Here is a 5,177-nt window from a genome sequence, read left to right on the forward strand (position 1 = left end):
TCCAAAGTTTAAGGAATCGCATCACGCACAGACGAGAGAGACTACTTCAGGCGGAGGCGCAAGCCACACCCCGGATTTTACCCCAAATAAACGTGTCACCTGCGAGGAGCCACTTCTGGGTTAAGTTCAGATTTGATCATTATTCAGAAGTTATTACGAAAAAGTGTGATAAAGACGAATACTCCATTTGAGTAACTTTACATTTGTTCCATTTTTATTTTTACATTGCAGTGATAAAGTTGTATCTGCTTAACTTGTGCTGTAGTTAAAGTCGTATCATATTTTAATATTTTTATGTTGAACTCCTTTGGAACCTGAAGTTTGAATTGCTAGAAATTGTTGTCATGATTGGCTCCGACAACATAATGGTCAGTACATTCAGCTATTCCAGCTTTGTAAACTTCTATTTTTGATTGAGGATATTTGCCTTTTTCTCATGGAAATATTCACTCAAACACTTGAGCAAACCCCAATTTTGAATAAGAAATATTGCACCTTTGGAATGTGCTAAATTAATAAAATAAAAAGAGTCTGTGTACAGATGTTGAGTGTTTTCATTGCAATAGCAATTTATATTTGAAGGATCACAAAATTCCATGTAAATGTCCCAAATTGCAAATTCATTGCATCAAAAGTTATTTGTTGGAGAAAACAACTCCTGAGATAAATGTTCCAGGTCCCTTAGTTATGACAACCAAAACACATACAATTACAGCCATAAAGGTGCTGAATGATGGTTCAAAACCCTTGTTATTTCAGAGAAAACGACAGAAAACCACAAAAATGTTCGTCTGTCCCTCTGTCAACATTTTCTTTGAAAAACATTTGGAATATTTGAATGTTTTTTGCTAACAGGTAGAGCTACTTGTCAGAGGTGATTAACAAAGAATTGTTGCTTTATAAAACAAATGGAGAACAGATTAAATAGCATGTGTGTTTTGTTGGGTGTTTAAGGGAATAGAAAGGATTAGACCACAGATCTTCCATTCCACATTAAGAGAAGTCAGTAAAAGTGTCTCAGTAATACTCAGAATGTCTCCGAGCCTCTCTGGCTCGGTGTTCTGAGCATGTCAGGTTTGAAAAGGGCCCAGGACATGACATACTGCAAAGATTATTTTTCCTGTGTGTACTAGGAACCTCTTGGTATTCCCAGAGAAGAGCAATTGAATTTTCTGGTGAGACGGAGGTCTGGTCCTGTTTGATGAAGCGATGGAAGAAAATCCAAGTCAGAATGGAACACACATGAGCCAGCAGGTGGCTGCTTTTGGAGCTTTTGACTTGAAATACAAAATTATTTTAACAGGTCAACAGCAAAACTGAGATTTTTATACGTGAATGTTTCTGAAGGTGAACTATTCTAATCCAGTTTGACACTTTGAATGTGTTTTTTATTTATATTACACTTGATAAAGGGCATGTTTGTTACCAGCAGGGAATCATGTCCAAGTTCAGTATCTCGTGACCCCATTTAAATCTGCAACAAAAGTGTTATTTTCTGATCTTGCCCGTCATATACCGCCCGCAGCTTTTTATGTTGCCTGATATTTGGTTCTAAACTTTCTTGGTTCCACCTTATAAATCTAAATCTTTTGTGCAAAACTGTCCTCTCAGGAGGGGTGTATCCGTGTAAGTGGGGATCAGTGTCTTTATCAAAATATCATCGTTTTCAATTTCAGGCTCCAGGCTGTGTCTCCAAACTAGACACCAAACCAATAATTGCTCCTGGTGGCAGAGCTTCTAAACCTTGTCTCCACAAGACAGTGAGACTGCTCGTCCTAGTCACGCGAACACGAGCGGTGACACAGCCGCCGCCGCTGTCGATGAACCAAATAAATAAATCTTAAATATGGAGCTTTTACGGCGTATTCATAAATCACACTGAGTGAATTTAAAACATACGCGCCTGTTCTCATCACCAAGTTGGACACTCACACACTGTCGCCGGGAGAGCACACGCTGCCTTTGCTTGTTTTCGGAATAAGTCGTGTATCAACAGTGCTACCATGAGAAGAACTACCGTGTAAACACAAGCCACATTCAGCAACACTTATCCCGGTGAAGGATTTATCTTCAGAGTTAAGTTACTGCGCAGCATGTTTGTTTTTGCTCGGTTGTTGCCAAGATATAAACCCAAATCCTAAAGTCAACTACATCCTCATTGTCATCATGAAAGTCCTGTTCAAAGTCATGCAGTTTGATGGCATCTGAAAAAAGAGAAAAAATATAAACAAACTATGATCAGAAGCTTATAAAAGGAAAAAGGGAAATGGGAGTGACATCATATTTTAATCTATTCCATATTTTGGTTTATGGTTTTTATCGGGACAATTTTAAGGCGCAGGCAGGGTGGTTAAGGACAGCTAAGATCTACTCTGTTCCACAATGGGTGGTCAAGATGGTTGGTGGTCCTGCTCTCTGATTGTACCTCCTGTTGGAGTCGATGGCATTAATCCAGGAACTTTTCAGCCTCAATCCAATCCAGTGATCCATCTTTGGAGTTTAATTTAGTTGCTTAATCTTATGTTATTCTATCATAAGCATTAAAATATGGATGGGATGGAATGTCCCCCTCCAGGTTGAAGGAGAGATCCTTCCCCCGGGTGGAGGTACGTGTTAGAAAGACCACATTGTTTTATAAGAGATAGATAGATACCTATTACTTTGTTGATCCGTTGGGAAAGTTCCTTTGGAAAATGTAGGTGAGGTGATGAGCTCAGTCCTTCAAGAGAGACAAATGTTTCTCAACATTGAGTGAAGACCGCTTTTGTATGCCTTTTTTTGGGAGGGTTTCTGGGCAATCTGGTTGGCGGACATGTTGGAGATCTTATGCATCCAGTTTACGCTTCTATTCTCCCAGAAGAGCTAGAAGAGTTTTCTGATGAGACGAAGTCTGGATATTCTTACTCCGGCTGCTACCCTGACAACCAGACCAAGGATTAGAGGTAGAAGACAAATGGATGGATGGATTTGATAAATATCTATGTAAGATGAACAGTGACTGTTAGCTATATTCTAACAGTTCATCCTGCTGTGAAACATCTGTGACATTTCACTAAAATCAAAACCTATTTGTGAAACAGATATGTTGAAAGAAAAACAAAACATGAGCGGTGACTGAAAAAAGGATCTATATTGGCAAAATATTACATGTTGGTAAGAGAAGCAACATGATGTGCCAACAAAATAAAAATCATATTTTTATGGCTGTAATTTTGGTCAATGGACAAAAACAATGCCGCGGCCAATTCAATTTCCTTGAGGTGGACGGGGGAGCCAGTCAAAACAACGCTCTGGATCAGTGATAATGACATGGCAGATTAATGGTGAGAAATGTTGTCTTAAAAAAGGATGTTTGCATGTGCGTATCAATACCACAATTTAAAAAAACATTAAAGTTAAATTTTTTAGATACTAGTTTCACCAGCTATTTTTTTTAAAGGAAAAACAAAACAAAATAAAAACTGGAATCATGAAACAATTCTACAAACATGCTCAATTACTGTCAAAATTACATTTTATTCACGTATAACAGGAAAGGAAGGTCCTTGGAAGTGCAGGCAAGTGTGTGACCCAAGCCTGCCTCACAATGGTTTTCATTCATTTTCAGTTTTTGATTTAATTGACTTCAGCTTTCTTTTTAGCAAATTATGCGAAGTGGTATGCCGTGTGTCTACGTTTTTCTCGTTTCAAATGATGGAATGTAAAAAGGGAAGACAGGGAAACCAAAATGGACAGTAAAAAATATATATATTTTTAATACTCGCAATTTTTTGAGCACTTGAGACATAAAAGCAAGAGATGATCTGATGCTTCATGAAGCAGTTTCATTATTTTCAGTGTCTACTAGATGGCGGTCTCTGAACTATTTTCTTCGTTTTGAACGACTGTTCTAATGAAAGATCACAACATTTTTAAAGTGATGGCGCCACCTACTGACCTCTAAACAACATGACACTGCTTCATGAACCTTCATCAGACCATCACTAATGATAACCACTTAACCACATTTTAAAGCAATAATAAGTCATCCATTAATGACCAGATCCTCTTATCCTACCTTTGTATTGTCTAGTCATAATATACTTTATCAGCACATCACTATTAGAAGCTGCAGTTTTTATGAAGTTGGTAGTAGCCTTTGACAAATTAAAAGTTGTAAAATGACTTTTCCCCTATTTACTTGGAACGCTTGTCTTAACTATAAAGAATTTCTAAATATTAGCACTGACAGCTGCAGCGTGTTGAGTGTGAACATGTTGTGTGGAGTTTTATAAAGGTTCGTTAACATGTCAAAGTTGAAGACCATTGTTTCGGACATGTTTCTCTGTGCGCTGTATACCTGCCATTGTACTCTGTAAGATGTCCGAACCTTTTCTTCTAACAGCTCTTCACCACATTCACTTCGCTCTTTGATGCCTAATAAAACTCCAGCTGTGGCTCATTCCAATGTCAACTATCTCCTCGCTCATCTGTGCAGAAATCCTCATGACCCTCCGTTATTATGGTCAGAGTACAGGGGAGAGCAAGAAGAAGAAGAAGAAAAACAGGGTTGCTTAGTAACAATACACACATTACACAGTTCTCTGAAGGAGCGTCATCATATTTTTTTAATCAGGGAATTCTTTGAATAATGTATTGGCAATAACAGAATCTACAAGAATCCTGTACCCTGATGAGGAATCGAAGGCTTTTCTTTCCAACATTATCACATTTTATAGCAAAGCTTTTCATCACAAGTTTAAAGTCTTGGCCAATCCAGATAAGGAAACATTATTAAAGAACATCCATGCGCCGGCACAACTGGCCAAATAACAAGCTGCAAACGAGTGGTCAATTGATCCCCCTATATCAGGGGTATTGAATTTGATCCTAAAAGGGCCAGATAGTGGAGTTTTTCTATTTTTTTTTTTTATCCAACAGGTCAAGCACATGTAGTTGAACCGAATCTTGACTCTGAAGACTCTTGCTTGTGTGCTTGACTGGTGTGAACAAGAGGTCAGTAGGTGGCGCCATCAGTTTAAAAATGATGTGATTTTTCATTAGAACAATTGTTCAAAACAAAGGTAAATAGTGCAGAGACCGCCATCTTGTGGACTCTGAAAATAATGACACAGCTTCGTGAAGCTTCATCAGACCATCACTACTAATATGGGACGATTCTAAGAAGCATGTTAGAG

The sequence above is a fragment of the Callionymus lyra genome, chromosome 13 (genome assembly GCF_982586985.1).
Source record: "Callionymus lyra chromosome 13, fCalLyr1.hap1.1, whole genome shotgun sequence".
In the NCBI taxonomy this organism is placed as follows: domain Eukaryota; kingdom Metazoa; phylum Chordata; class Actinopteri; order Syngnathiformes; family Callionymidae; genus Callionymus; species Callionymus lyra.